Source organism: Mauremys reevesii, linkage group 2 (assembly GCF_016161935.1).
Source record: "Mauremys reevesii isolate NIE-2019 linkage group 2, ASM1616193v1, whole genome shotgun sequence".
Classification (NCBI taxonomy): domain Eukaryota; kingdom Metazoa; phylum Chordata; order Testudines; family Geoemydidae; genus Mauremys; species Mauremys reevesii.
Genome location: NC_052624.1, coordinates 23315799 through 23332329, shown reverse-complemented (window position 1 = coordinate 23332329; position 16531 = coordinate 23315799). Strand labels below are relative to the sequence as shown.

Sequence of the window (16531 nt, the reverse complement as noted above, 5' to 3'; positions counted from 1 at the left end):
AGTCTTTCACATCTTTAGCTTGAACTCTTTAGTAACTAAAACATGCCAGACAAAAAAAATAACCACACATCAATATTAAGCACCATATTTGACCGAAACAAGGAGAAAGACTTAAAATTGTCATGTTATATAGTTAGTCTGATTAGTCAAGTACATTGGCTTTTTTTCCCTGCTGATTCAAGGAGTGTTATCAATGGTTTCTGAAAAAAAGAGCTATACCCATCTCTCCTCTGCTGACAGTGCTACCTGGCTGAAGAGCCAGCATGGGTCAATGATCCACTTGCCTCCTGAACCCTGGTCCCAAACCAAATGGAACTTCTCAAAGCTAATTCTTAGTGTAAAAGGGGGGCAGCTGATCAAGAACAAACAACCTATCTGTTGAAAACAGCAGCGAGATCTAATAATGTGATATTGTTTAAAATGCAGCTAGAATGCTGTTTGAGTGCTAATACACATGTACTATAAAAATCAGCACAATGAGTATCTATACTCATTCTGCCAAGAAGCTTGGGACAGTTCACGTATTATAATAAATGCCTGGATAGTATTTTCTCCCATAGTGATTTGTCAAGCCTTGACATAATAAAGATGTGTATCAAACTCATTTGCTACCAATCAGCACAAGCAGGGACAAATTATGTACTCTAGAGAACAGCCTATGTTGTGAATAATCACCTATTCTTACAATGCCATATTATTCATATATTTCAATTATCCTTTTTTATACAACTAATAAACATTTTAAAATGTGAGAAAGTAAAGCTCTATCACCTACCTTGCTGTAATGAAAGTTACCATATATTGACTCAGTTACAGTATTTTGTTAGAATTGGAATAGATTTGTGTAACAAATCACTGTTGTGCTTTATTGGACTATGGTGATGAAGCAGCAGTCACTAATTCAAATGAAGGTGCAAACTAAAATTAGACTTCCATTCTTTTCAGAAAGTATCTTACTGCAACAATCAAGCTATTCTGATTGCATGTTTCTTCTCTGTTGTTCATTGCTCAGGAGTTGAACAAGTTGTGTAATGCAAGGAAAGAATGCAAGGGACAAGCTTGTTGCTGCAAGCCAGAGAGGAAATCCGTTCTAGGAAGTGTCAGAGTGCATATGGAATGGCTAAAGCACTGCATCTCCTTTTTTGTTCATTCAAAACAACGTAAGAGTTGGGGGGAAAAGAACAGGGAGATGGTCAGGGAGAATGTGAAGAGTTTGCAGCAAGATCTCTTTTACCTAAGAACCAAGTTCATTTTCCTCATTCCCTGCTCAATTTTGTTAAGTTCCATCTATTTTGATATTGAATACTTTAGAGGAAGATTTTCAAAAGCAAATAAGGAACTTAATAGTCCCATTACCTTTTGCTCCTATATCCTTTAAGTACTTTTGAATATCTCCCTATCAAACATTAAGTTTCAGAATAATAACTAGCTATTTTAGTGTGCAGTGCATAATAAACTAGATCTGAAATTTCCTTATTACTGTTGAACAGGAGGATAATCGCTAAAATGAAGTCCCATGAAATATGTTGATATTAAACACTTGAGTCATTATTTTCCCACAGGTGATGTTTGAAAATAAGAGTGATTAATTATTTTTTGGCAAGCCTTTCATTATATGTGACTGATTTTGAAATTAATAAAAGTTTTTAATTTAATTCCTAGCTTATGCAGATATGTTCTCAGTGTGCATATAGCTCTAGGAATCAGAGGGAATACAACACTTCAATTTAAAGGTACTCTGTGAACTAAAGCTAAGTATAAGCATTGTAAGGGTGATCAAATAATTAATCTACTTGACACTTATTACAAGACTAATTTAGTTTCAACATACATTGTAGCATATTATAATTTAGAAAACAAAATTGTAGACTGCAACACAGGCAATGCCAATTTCAACATTACACACACAATACATACATTTTATTATGGCATAACTAACAATGCAGTTTTCTTTAAAACCCTGACAGTGATAGTGTAAACTCTCAGTAGCTATTGTGACAACATATTTACTTGTTATAACAAACTACTACATTTTTTCCAGTATTCGGTTACTTTTAGAAGGGTAAGGAACTTCTCCAGGGATGGTAATTGTGAACTTGCCATTAGGCCAGCTGACAAATGACTCATAAATTTTATAAATGCCATGGCTTGAAAAGTTAACTAGGAAGCTACTAGCCATAGGATTCAGCCAACTAGACAAAGGCTAATGTGAAAGACAGGAAGAGAACCCACACGTGAAGTGCAGTGTACTGGTGAAAAGCCCAGACCTCATTCCCAGGTGCCGAAGAGGCAGTAAATACTGCCCCAGACCCATCTCAGGGCTCCAACTTTCATTAGCCTACCTGAAATCTGAAGTATATATTTATCATCCAATAACAATTATGTGGATCTCATCAGCATAGTATCCAAGTGCTTCATAATTATATGGGAGGCAGGGAATTATTATCCCTATTTCATAGATGGAGAACTGACACAAATGGTAGATTAAATTATTTGCCCAAGGTCACACACAGCAAGTCTATGACTGTGCTAGGAATTGAATGCAGGTCTCTTGAGATTCAGTCTAATGCTCTACCTCATATGATACCAACTCAGTGCCTCCCACTGTAAAGCAAAGTGACACCATCCTTTTAAATGTATGAATTTATTCTCTCTCAAGGGATTATTTTTCACCTGGAATAGTAATACAGAAGTGTTGAAGGCTTTTTTTTTTTTTAATATGATCTCACAGTGCAGTATCTAGCCTCTGACAACAGCTAGACCTAGAAAATGTAAAATTTTGATATACTGAAGGTGCACAAATCTCTAAATCTACCCAGTAGACAAATTCATAGCACGTCTTTATTGCTTCAATTTAACTGACAGAAATAAAGCTCACCTCCCTAGGTACAACACTGGCTATCCAACAGCACACTAGTTCATATTAATGACATTTTCGCAGTGACCTGATAACTTTATACAAGAGTTTTGAAGGCACAACGTTTTTTCAGTGAATCATTGCCTGATATTCCAGTAAGATATGTTTAAGTGGCCTCCATGCTATTTCAACAGATCTTAATTTCTTAGAAAGATACAAACTACCTCCCTCCAAACAATTCTGGATGTCTCAAATTTATGCATCACAATGCAAATCTAACAGTAGGATGCAATCTTCTTGTAAATCAAACAGAAAAGGGCTTTTTTTTTTATGGCTACAGCTATTTGATCATCAAGAAGCAATGAGGAATCTAAGTGAATACAAAAGCTATGAGTATTTGAGGAGTTATTATTCTTACTGGGTAGAATTTAGGCATCTCATTCATGGGCCAGGACCTCACTGTGTTAGGTACTGGATAAACAGTATCCAGGTGCTGAAAACCCTCAGTAGCTAAATTGCTATTATGCTCTTAAGATTTCATTTTTTAAAATAGACTAATCTCTAACAGCAATAAACCTTGTGTGTACATTACTTGGCTATTGGATTACTGTGTTTTCTTGGTTAAACAGTTGGAGAAAAAAAACACACACACACACACCCTCTCAAGGACTCTCCAAGGGTAACACTTCTCAGTAAGATCACTCAAGTACTAGCAAGAATAATCCAACATTTATACAACACCTTGTCTCAAAGCATTTGTAAGAGCTCTAACATATCCACTATACATCACAAAAACTCAAATGCCATTCAAATGGCACACACAAGCACTGCAATGCCAATCTTCCAAACTTTAAACATTAAGTGAAACTCTAAAACTGGTCAAACATAACCCAGAGAACATCCAAACTGAGCACTGCTCTTTAAATTATGAAAAGACTGTAGACTCAACAGCACATAATATAGCATTTATCAATGAATCAGGAATAGACAACAATGACCAATAGTTACTGGAAGAACCCCTAGCATACTGTGAGTCTCTCCTGACAAATGCTTGAGAAGGTGGCCTAGTGGATAGAGCACCTTACTGGGACTTAGAACACCAGGGTTCTATACCCAGCTCTGTCACTGACTTGCTGGGAGACCTTGGTCAAGTCTATATCTCTCTCTGTGCCTCAGTTTTCCCATCTGACACTTACCTCCTTTACAAAGCACTTTAAGATCTACTGATGAAAAGAATATTTCTGTATTATTACAACGATCCTAGGATTTGGTCATTTTTACACTTTGGTAAGCTATGCAAGTATTACCATGTGAATAAAGTATTCTGTTCCAAACTAACCACTTCAACCCATGTTCAAGAAAACAGTTTCAGTACACACAATCTATTTAAGCAAACTACGTTTTAAAATGAAGTGCAGCATTAGGCCACAGCTCCACTGGGAAAGTATATTATATTAGACAGTACTAATATGTTTTACTTAACATGATAAATAATTTAGTAAATAGTGTAGACATGGACAAGTGATCTTTAAGAACACATTAGCTGGTCATGGTTAACACTAATCTCTAGGGTTAACTAAAACCAGCTAACATGTTTTTAAATAACTGTCCTCGTGCACATCAAGGACAAAGTTACATTTATCATATGTTAAGACACAAAGGGCTGGTCTATACTCAAACTGGAACCAGAGTAACTAAATCAGTTTTAATTCACAGTTTAAGTGCAAATCTACATATGGATACTTATTTCCGATTAAGAGTTTCCTATTTCAATTTAATTTAAATTGGGAAAAGAACAATTTAAATTAAATCAGAACAGGACACTATTTGAAATAAGACTTCACACAGACTAGCACTGAAACAACTTTAAAGTTTTTAATTAAAACTGATTTAGTTAATTTGGTTCCAGTTTGTATACAAGCCTTTCCTAGCATGATGCATTGACCTAAACAAGCTGTAAAAGACAAAACAACAGAAAAGTGAGTACAGTTTGGAAGCTTCCTAAAACTAAGTATGTTACTGATGAAACCAAGTTTTTATCACACAAACATAGTAAAGGGTACTCATTTTTTCTAAACCTACTTGTTATATATAAATGAGATTTTTGCTGTAATGAAGGAATATTTTTAACACCACACATTTATGTTTCCCTGAAAGGTTTACTCAGTGGAGTTGAAATAAATTAAAAGGAGCTATGACAGTTCATTAGATAAACGTTCCATGGATGTATTAAAATGACTACAATTAAGTGTCTACTTTTGAATTTCATAGCATTTCCAATTTGTCAAAGATAAGACATGTAAAAGTTTTTGCCACAAACACAACAATTAGGGATACAATACCTGCATTAATTCCTGAAACAACACTTATTCTAGTCTTTGTATAAAGCTTTTCTATTTCCTAATTTTAGGAAGGAAATGAAGCATCTTTCCTTTCACTTAACAGTGTAAACATGATGATAACGCCTGGAAATTCATTTCTAACGTGACCACTCCAGAGAAAAAGGGAGAAACATAGCTGGTGAAGCTTTAAAAAGCTTAATTTATGAACACAGTTAAAAGATCTTTATGTCACTTTTGGAAGAGTAATGATTTGCCTGGGTCCATAAACTTTTTCCTGATGACGCCGCTGTACTACTGAGCAGTGGCAGCATTTGACTTGTGCTGTACATGTGGAGTCTGTAACGGTCATTTAAGTCACAGATAAAATATAATAACGGAAATTCTTCAACTCAACTTATTCCTCATGTACTGGGCCTGTGATCAGCACTCAGCCCTGAGCAAGGCGAAATGGGGAGGTTGTTTCTGCTGCAGCTCAGGGCAACAACTGTAAAATTAAATAGCCCCGGACAGTGAAGAGCTCACAGGGCAGGGCCAGGGTCCATCCGCAACCCGTCTAAAACCCCTATCGTCACAGCATGTGGGGCCCTGGCAATGTCCCTCACCCGTGGCTCAGAGCACCTGTGCCGCCCTAGCAGTGCCCCGCAGCAACATCCCCTCCACCCCGCTCCGGAGCGATCTCGCGCCCCTCACCCACGGGCGGGGCCCGCTCAGACCCCTCCCCACCATCACCCCGACCCGCGAGGGGAGAGAGGAAGCGGCTGTGCCCACAGCCCCGCCCACCCCCGCGCCGCAGAGGAACGGCGAGGGCCCCACCCCGCGGGGAGAGAAGGGAACGTGTCCCGGGGAAAGGGGGCGGGGGTACGAACTGCTCTGAGACCCTCCCCCACTGGCCGCCTCGCCCGTCCCCACTCCGGGAGCAGCCTCCGCGGGCGGGAAAATGGCGGAGGATGAGGGGGACCGAGGCCCCGCACTCACCTGTCACCCACGGCCGGGCCGACTCGCAAGTGAGCGCCGCGGAGGGAGTGGAGGAGACGGGAGGACAGGCCGGGCGGCGCCGGGGCCTAGCGCGGAAGGGGCCAGGACCCGCGGGAGGGGATGACAGCTGGGCCGGGGGCCGAAGCGCCTCAGAGCTGAAAAGAACCAAGAACCGCTCGCAAGAGAAACCCGCCAACATCCGGCTCCGAGCGGAAGCGCCGCCTCCTCCCGCACCATAGAGAAGGGGGGCGCTGCGCAGAGCGTAGCTTGCAGGCAGGGCGGGGCGAGGGACACACGCGGTATAGGTCACGTGACCAGGTGGGTGGTGTCTGTGGTGCTCGGGCCGCAGGTTGCAGCAGACGCGGAGTGGCCCGGTGGGTGGTGGGGTCGGTGTCTGCGCAGCTTATTGGGGCAGTGTGTCCATACGCCAAGCCAGAGGCTATGCATGCATTGGGCACCTTAGAGAGCAATTCATGCTGCCTTTTTTTTTTTTTTGCTGCCGTGGGGGTGAGGTAGGGGGAAATAGTTTGAGCTGTCGTATAATTAGATATGAAAATGAGACTACACCATACATAGTGCTTTAGCAGTTTAATTACTTCCTAAATATATTTTTAAAAGTTTTTTTAATTGTATTAGGTTTTGTAACAATACTTTAAAAAAAAAGATAAATTAGAAGAAAAAATTCACAGTGTAGCTTCCAACCCACGTGATACCAGCAGCCTGGGCAAACCCTGCATTAACTGAGCGTAGGAATTAAGCTTTTAGGGTAAAATGCAGTATAGACTTTGTCAAGGCTGAATCCCCAGTCAGTCACTTCGAGTGCAGAAGGTGGGGGCCGCATGATTCTAAAAAAATTGCTTGCCCCTCCAGGGCTTATTATTACCCAAGGGGTTACAGCTTTTCTGACCTGGCTTGCTTAAATGCTGCCACAAAACAAAAAAAAAAAAAAACAAACCATGGGACACAGGAAGGAGCACTTGGGAATGTCTCTCTGTGGTACCCCCCCTTCACCCACCCCACTACTCTGAAGAAGAAGAGAGAAAGAAAAAGAAATTAGCCAAAATGCTGCCACCACCAAACAGCATATGCCAATAAAAATAAGGACCTTAAAAAACAAAAAAAGTCTTAAAAGTAAAAAAAAAAAAAGTTAGAAAGAAAAAAATGTTTTTAACTTTTTTTTTTTTTTTTTTTTTAGAAAAAAAAGAAAAAAAAAAAAAAAAATAAATTTCTTGGGGCTTGGGCAGAACAGAAACACACATCAAATTAGGTCCACAAGCCCAAAAGCAAAAATAAGGACATAAAGCTGATTGTGTTTAGCTTAGCTTCATTTCCATTTTTTCCCTTCCTGATATCATAAATATTTTATTTTTTGATCATCATGTCCCTAGCATCTATGCTCCATGCAGACAAAGACTAGAGAGAGACACACAAAGGAAAGACAAGTTCCCATAAAAGTCTCTTTTTTGTCACACATTTTATTTATCACAGACTTATTATCATTATCCCCAAATATTAATAACATAGGGCTGTCAGGGTTCCCTCCCCACTCTGAACTGTAGGGTACAGATGTGGGGACCGGCATGAAAGACCCCTAAGCTTATCTCTACCAGCTTAGGTTAAAAACTTCCCCAAGGCACAAATTCTTCCTTGGCCTTGGAACGGTATTGCTGCCACCACCAAGTGAGTTAGACAAAGATTCAAGGAAAAGAACCACTTGGAGTTCCCATTCCCTCAAAATTCCCCCAAGCCCCTTCACTCCCTTTCCTGGGGAGGCTTGAGAATAATATACCAACCAAATAGGTTAACAAAGTGGGCACAGACCATCAGGTTCTTAAAAACAGAACTTTTTTTATAAAGAAAAAGTAAAAGAAGCACCTCTGTAAAATCAGGATGGAAGGTAATTTTACAGGGTAATCAGATTCAAAACACAGAGGATTCCCCTCTAGGCAAAACTTTAAAGTTACAAAAGAAAAAAAAAACAGGAATAAACCTCCCTCTTAGACTAGAGAAGATTCACAAGCTAAAACAAAAGATAATTAACACATTTCCTTCCTATTACTTACAATTTGTAATCTTAGATGTTTAGTTCAGGTATGGCTTTAGGAGATGTATTTTCCCTGCCCTGATTCCTCGCTGACTGGGAGAGAACAAAACAAAAACCTTCCCCCACAGATTTGAAGGTATCTTCTCCCCTTATTGGTCCTTTCGGTCAGATGCCAACCAGATTATTTGAGCTTCTTAACCCTTTACAGGTAAAGGAGGGATTTTATGCTACCCCTAGCTGTATGTTTATGACAAGGGCATTGAGCATGAAGGGTAGCTTGGGGCAGCTCAGCAAGCCGGGATGTGATTTGTAGGGGCTGGCAGGATGTGCTCCGAAGTCAAGGCTTTAAAAATAATCATACACAACTACGTCTGCCCCAGACTGAGGAGTATTCACTACCTCTACCCCCATGGATTGCATCAGAAGCCCATTGATAAAGGGCAATGTTAACTATTTAATTGCTGATCAAAGCATATAAGAAAGGAGGCAGATTATTATAGAGGTGCCACTCGTAGCTCTGTAGTTAAGGTTGAGTTTGGCATTTAAAGCAGGAATTCCATCTCTTTCAGTGTGTCATCCCCAGAATTACAGGACTTACTCTGAGCATACAGTGAATTTTCTGAGAATTTACAAATAAATCCATTAATCTATTAGTTTAATTTTAAAATGTGGCCTTTAAGAAATATAGCACCCAGGGTCAGATTTTTTGTCCCAAATTATGGTTAATAATGGAATAATAAAGACTCTTCAAGTCTGCCCTATTGTTAAAACTCATTGAAATCTTGTACATAGGCTCTATTTGAATAAATATTTAAGGGATAATGGTCATTTTTGGATATTACGTTTCGTAACTGAAACTTGATCCTTCAGCAGAAGCTGAACTTCAATGATCTACTTCAGAGGAGTCCATGAAGAAATGCCATCTTTCAAAATGACTATGGTCTCCTGTTGATCTCAGTGGAACTGAGGACACAGGCAACCGTCCCTTAAGATGCCTTTTTGAAAACATGTTAAGAAGTGGAAATGCATAGTTAGGACCCACAAACAACCTTAACTCTGCCTTCTAATGACACATAAAGGGAAGTAAGATCTAGTGTGTCTTTAAATATAAATTTAAATTAATGTAGGAATACAGACCCTATAATACCTTAAAATAATGGATGATGTCATTATAGCATAAGGTTAATTTTGTTGAGGTGCCCTAATTGCACATTTCCATACCTGAATGGATTTTGATTCGTTTTAAATTTAATCTTAACTCTGATTTTCTTGGGTTTACAATGTTTTGGGAATAATCCTGGTAATATATTTTATCTAAAATACAGATATTACTTCCAACCCTGTTAACTCCATTTTAATTGTTAGGGAATCACATTATGATCTGCGCAAAGGATTATGATAGGCATTTCAAATGAGTGGAGCTTGGGATACTACCTCTACTTTTTTTTGCCCAATTCAGCCTCTCCTACCTCCTCTTCTGAATGCATGGTACAAAATATATATAACTGGGTTTTCTACATGTATTGCAGTAAGGAAGTAATAAATGTAGATCATTTCCTGCATGGTTGGTGAAAAGACATCTTTGACCAACTATGTTTGAAGAAAATAGAGGACAACCTTAAGTAAATCACATGACAAAGGGATACCCTCCCACCAAAGTATAAAATTCAAATATTTATATCTGTATATGATCTTTTGTATGATTACCACTGAAATAAAGCATGCCGTGCAAATGGAGACACTGATGTGATATGGTTGTGTAAAGTAAAGAATTGGTACTGACCCTAAAGTTGGCACCATGGAGGTCTTAACTGCACATTTGATATTTAAAAAGTTAAAAGCTGTGCTACTTTTCACACTCATCATAGTCTGAATTGGCCATTGTGAGCTTGGAATTCAGGCCTCATCAGTTTCTGCAGAACTTACAAATTTTAAAGAAAGTTTCTAGTCTTTATGGTTATAAAGATACCAGCACTGTTTTAATGAGTCTGCAGACAAACTGAAACAATACATCAATGGAAATAACAACCTCATTCCTCTAATTGAGTGTTAACTTTGAAAGCTAAATATAATATTTTCATTGTCAATGCTATTAACTCATTCACTGCTTATCATTTAGCAGAAGCATTCTGCTAAGGTTGCTTAACCACTGTGATTGGATAGTTTTTAGTAAGAAGAAATCTATAAGCTCACCTTAGCCATGTCTACACTGTCAGCACTATAGTGGCATAGCTATGGTGCCATAGCTAGGATGGCATAACCCCGTCATGTAGATATGGCCTATAGCAGTGGTCCCCAACCTTTTTGGTGGGCGGGCGCCAGCCGAAGGACCACTGCGGCGGTGGAGCACCCACCAAAATGCCGCCGAATTTCGGCAGTATTTCGGCGGTGACTCCTCTCGATGACATCACTTGTCGACGGCAAGCAGCGTCAGCAAGAGGCGTCCCCACCAAAATTCGGGGGTAACGCCTCTTGATGATGTCACTTGTCGATGGCAAGCGGCGTCATCGAGAGGCGTCGCTGCCGAAATTCAGGGGTGACGCCTCTCAATGATGTCACTTGTGGGTGACAAGTGTCGTCATCGAGAGGCGTCCCTGCCAAAATGCTGCTGTGGCATTTCGGCAGGTGCTCTCCCGGGGGCCAGGATGCGGGCGCATTAAGATGCCCCGGCACCCGTGGGCACCGCGTTGGAGATCCCTAGCCTACAGCAACGGAAGGGATTTTTCCATCTCAGTAGGAGCACTGGCGTCCAAAGGGATGGTAGCTTTCTTCCGTCGATATAACCATGTCTACAGTGGGAGTTAGGTCGGCCTAGCTGTGGCATTCAGGGGTGTGGCTTTTTCATGCCCTTGAGCATTATAGTTACGTCAACCTAAATTTTAAGTGCTGACATGGCCTTTGGTCTTAAATAATGTAGGATTATTTTAAGAGCAAACCCATCAACTTGGTATCTGAGCACCTCACAAAAAGTTCATAACCAAGAAAGACCAGGGGTCTAATTCTCCTCCCTGCTTACCCTAAAGCAGTGAGGATTGTGCTTTTTAAAATTTTTAAATTAAAAAAAAAACCACAAAAATCCCTCCCCCACATCTTTTCTTCTACTTTTCTTCTAACACTCCTTTGTTTCTCTTCCTTTTTGCCTTCTGATTCTCCTCTTCCACCTTACCTCTTTGTTGCTGTTTCTTAAATTGCTGACGTGGGAGAACTCAGTCAAAGAAATATGTTTTACTTACTCACTAGGAGTTTAATCAGTATTTATAAATGTCCCAGGCACTTGTGCTTCCATTGCTTCCCTTGAAAGCTTATTCCACAGGGTAACAATTTTTTCTAGCCCAAATTTCCCTTTCCTAATTTTATCCCATTTCTCCTACTTAGGAAGGGTGAAAGGGGGTGTTACCCACACACTCTAAGGCACCCCACCTCTTAGCCAATACTCTTAGTCCTGTGACAGGAGCCTAGAGAGTGTTCTATCTCTCCTATGGAACAACAGCAACAGGATGATGCAGGATTTGTAAATGGAAGCAGAATCAGGCCCTATAGCAATAAGGGGAGGACAAAGGATGTAACAGCCATCCCTGTGGTACTTGAGGACCTGGGAACCAGAGAGGGGACATCCTGTAGAAGCTGCTAGGGAGCAAAACTGCAGCTATTACTGCTTCTCAGCCTTGGCCACCAGGTGGCAAAGCAGACACTCCCTCCTTTCGCTTTTCCCAAATGGCCACATCTAACACTGCGGAGTACCTTGGCTTTGGACTTAGGAAGCTAAGAAGAGGAGCTGGAGGGAGAGCTGCGTCTCCTGGGCTCAAGTTCTTGAAACCTGCTAAAGGAAGAAGACAAAGCCCCCTCTGTTCAATGTCAAGCATTGGAAGAGAGGGAGCCAAGACAATGCAACTTTCGGGCTTTATTCCTTCCTCCACATCTACAGTCCTTTCTTGTCAAGCACTTCCTCAAACTATCAGACTACAGCTTCTCAACACTTGGTACTACCTATTGTAACATCCCTTTTACCACTTTTGAGATAGCAAAATTAAACAAATACCATAAACTCCTTAAATAGTTAATAGTCTGTTGCTTTCCCTTAAAATCTATCTCATCATACAATTTAACATTAGTAGTGGGGTTTCTTTTGATTAACTCTTAACTTGCTTGGCAACTCAGGGCTTGGCTACACTGGAGAGTTGCAGCGCTGGTGGAGGCTTTACAGCGCTGCAACTTTAACTGTCCACACCTGCAAGGCACATCCAGCACTGCAACTCCCTGGCTGCAGCGCTGGCTGTACACCTGGTCTGCTTGGGGTATAACGAGTGCAGCACTGGTGATGCAGCGCTGCTCGTCAAGTGTGGCCACACACCAGCGCTGTTATTGGCCTCCGGGGTATTAGGAGATATCCCAGAATGCTTTTAACTAAATTACTCTCTTTGTTTTCTTATGATGCCTTTCTTTGTTTTGTTGTGAACTCGGGGCTCCGGGAGCTGCTTATCTAAAAAACAAACACAGCTACTGTTTGCTGTGAATGAGGCAGGCAGGGGGATGAATGTCTACAGCTAGTGTTTGCTTGAGGAGAGAAACAGCGGGGGGCGGGTGAGGGGGAGAAAGGGAGTCAGTTGGAGCAGATGCTTATCTGGTCTGCAGGCTATTTGCATTTAAGAGTGAATGAGGGGTCGAGGAAATGTTCAGATTTTGCAAGGCAGGGAGCTGACACACAGTGTCGGCTCCAAAAATCCACTCTCTCTCTCTCCCCCGCTCCTTGTCACACTCCACCCCACCCCCCTCTTTTGAAAAGCACGTTGCTGCCACTTGAACGCTGGGATAGCTGCCCATAATGCACCACTCCCAACAGCGCTGCAAATGCTGCAAATGTCGCCACACTGCAGCGCTGGTAGCTGTGAGCGTGGCCACAACCAGCGCTTTCCCTACACAGCTGTACGAAGACAGCTGTAACTCCCAGCGCTGTACAGCTGTAAGTGTAGCCATACCCTAAGATATTTTTCTCTGGGTTTGAGAGGTTTGTTCTTTTACACCTTAGTATCCTACACGGTCTTGTCTACATCTTACAGGTGGTTGAATATAAGAAACAGTGTGAGTCTTTCTTGTGATGACAAGAGACTGCCTTGCATTTGGTTCTTTGGGTGGTGTGGTGTTTTGAGAGTCTGTCAGTCGCTTGTTAGCCTGTATTCCTTCCGTATCCTGCTGATCAAGTGTCAGCAGAGTGCATATTTCACCATCCTCCAAGGACTTGTTTTTGTCTTGTGTTTATAGTGAGTAAATGTATTCGTTTGTGACTTCGATGCCAATGCATAGCTACATTATCTGACTGAGGATTTATCTGTTCAACAAGCATAGCTTGCTTCCAAAGGGCATGATTTGTTCTGAGGAAATAATGTGATCCTAAAAGGGTCTCTCAGCTGCAATTCTGGACGGTCTTAGCTTAGCTTGGTAGCTTTGGCCTTTGCACATCTCTCTTCCTTTTTATCTGTTGCTCCTTCCACCACTACTGTTTGTAGTAATGCGGAGGTTATAGGAACCAGGATATATGTGCAGCTTGAAATCGAGCTTTGTACCAGATTGTTATTAAATCCTTCTGTGGGCTTGTTACTCCATTCAAGAATGGCCTGCCATAAAATTTCTTTGTTTTTTTTCAGCTTTCTTTAGTAGAGTCTTGGCAATTTAACTTCCCATTTAGCTTTGCCACTTGACAGGCTGTGTTATGGTGATGGTGTGATACGAACAAATTTCCATTCCTGGGTAAACGGCACAAACATAGTTTGGGATGCCAGGTGTTAACAGTTCAAGCAAGGGGAAGCTAAAAAACAAACAAAACAAATATGTTTCCTTTAAGAAGATCTCAGAGAAGGAACAGTCTTAAAGTTCATAAGGCCTCCTTACCTCAAGACTCTGGTTCACAGCTCCCAACCTTAGAGTCATCAAACAAAGCCCCCAGGGCCCAGTCAGACGAGTCCCCTGGAACCTAAGACCATAACATGCAAAGCTTCTAGTCACCTCTCTCTTGCCCAGTTTCCCTTTCCTGTTTAAATAGCTGTGATGCTTCAAAAGGGAACTCAGGGTTGTGAAGTACCTCACCACTACCTGTCCTTAGTGTGAAACAATATTGTCTGTGCCTGCTGTGCTTCAGTTCCCTGAAACCAACAGCCTTTGGTGCCACAGCTACTGACTTCCTCACCCTCTTTGTGCAAGCTAGTCCTAAGTACACATGAACACCAGAGCACTCCTTGCAGTATCCAGCCCCTGTCACTGGACACTCCCAGTGATTACTAGGTAAGCTGTCCCCAAAGAGACAGTGTGTACACAGCTTGATTAGTACAAATCAGAATCGGGTCCTTCACGATAGCACAACTCTGTAAACTAATTACAGTGAAAACAAATGTAAATTTATTAACAGAGATTAAGATTTAAGAGATAGTGAGCAAGGATAAGAACAACTGGTTATTTGTTAAACAAAAAGGTGTAACACGCTTCTTCAAGTCTAAATTTAATTTTTAACAGGCTAAAATCCTTGTTGAAAGCAATTTCTCACCTAAAACCTCCCAGTGCCACTAGCCCCCATGGCCAAGATCTGACTTTGGTAAATGCCGAAAGCACTGTCCTTTTTGCTTCCTGAGTGAAGGATGATAAAATGTCTTTTTCCTTCACCTTATATTTCCCAAAACTCACTATTTCTCCCCCAAAGACAGGCTGACGCCTGTGATTTCCCTCCAGGGGTGCTGGCTTCAAGATGTCTTTCCATAGTCTTGTTTTTTCACATCTCCCAGTAGACCTGTTTTTCCTGTTGACTTTCACACGTAAATGGGACTTTCATTGTGTTGGCTTTACAATGCTAATTTACATCAGAGACAGGCATAGACATGCTTTGTCTGGCAGAAAACCCATTTGTCAACGATCTATTTGCAGTGTATATACATAACTTTTTTTTTATATAATCAGTATATACATTTCACAATGATCGTAATGACCAGCGTGATCCTAGCTTTCATTTAAGGTCACTCACAACAGTCTTTATAAATAAATACTATGACAGCAAAGTGTTGGATGCAGTGAGTTTGTCAAACCTGATAGAAGTTGCTGTTACAGAACAGTGAACCTTTTGCCAGTTGGCATCATGGGATTCTTGGGGTCACAACAGCCCCAGACCCAGGGAAGGGCAGGCAGCCTCCTTGATTACATCTAGGTTGTTCTGGTTGTAGGCTCCAGTCTGTTCCTTAAAAGGCTGGTACACTCCTTCACACCATGCCTGCTGAAATGTTTCATTGCTTTGTCTAAGACAGTTGCTGTGGTAGTGTTTGACAGTTTGTCTAGTTCCCAGAAGTCTGAGTAGTAATATACAATAATGAAATAGTTCATATGGTGTGTGGTGAAAAGGTCCATTCCTACTTTGCTTCAAGTGTGTGGGGGATGCTGTGTATTTTCACACATGCCCCCTTTTTGTTTTTGTTTTGCTGCTTGGCCTGCATTTCCCACATGTATCACATCTTCTCATCTTTAGTCATGTTTGGCCAGTATATGGCATCTCTAGCTTTCCAGATACAGGCTTCTATTCCAGAATGGTTAGAATGGTTCAGATGTATTCTGGAGAGAATTTCTGTTCTCAATGGTCTGGATATTATTATTTGACTGCCTTTATATATGATGCTATACTGTATACTGAGCTCATTTTGACAGCTCCAGCTCTTGAAAGGCACGTGACGAGGTTTCCCCTTTGGTGTCTGTCCAGCCTGACAGAATGACAGATATGAACACTTGAAAATCATTGTCTTGTATAATTTATTCGCTGATTCTTTTCAGCCTTGAAACTGGCACATAAATGACTTGGCTGATACCTTCATGATAATGACCTTGGTGCAAACATTAACATCTTTCCCTTTTGTGGGAGTGATGTCCCAAGCACTGGTTGCCTCTTCATTCACATCATAATATTTCAGGATGGGATATTTGGTCACCAGCTCCTTGATACATGAGAGGACTGCATCATGTTGAGGTAACCATATCCATACTAGCATCATACCTCAGGGGTTCACACACATCTGAAAGACCTGATGAAACTTTGTCAGCTAGTTTACAAATCCTAATAGACTCTGAACTGATTTGATATTCCTAGCTGTGGGCATCTGTTGTACTACATGTATCTTTTTGGGGTCAAGTTGTAGCTTGTGTGTGGTTGGTGAGTGTCCAATGTATGCTACTGCAGTCAATTTCAATTTCATGTTGTTTTTTAGCTTTACTTCCCTTTCTAGCAAGCAGATGAGGTTGTGGTCAAGATCTGCCACAGCTTCCACCACATTATCTCCGTATCCAGAC

General features: G+C 41.1%; 1 protein-coding gene across 3 annotated transcripts in view; it reads right to left on the bottom strand.

Annotated features, from left to right (window-relative positions):
- The window catches only part of WDR37 (WD repeat domain 37), a 62179-nt gene extending 55761 nt beyond the window's left edge, over window positions 1-6418 (bottom strand). For all 3 annotated transcript variants that reach the window (XM_039522787.1, XM_039522788.1, XM_039522789.1), the window contains exon 1: window positions 6175-6418. The gene's annotated coding sequence lies outside the window, so the exon portion shown is untranslated. The remainder of the gene's footprint in view (window positions 1-6174) is intronic.
- Between the last annotated feature and the right edge of the window lie 10113 nt (window positions 6419-16531).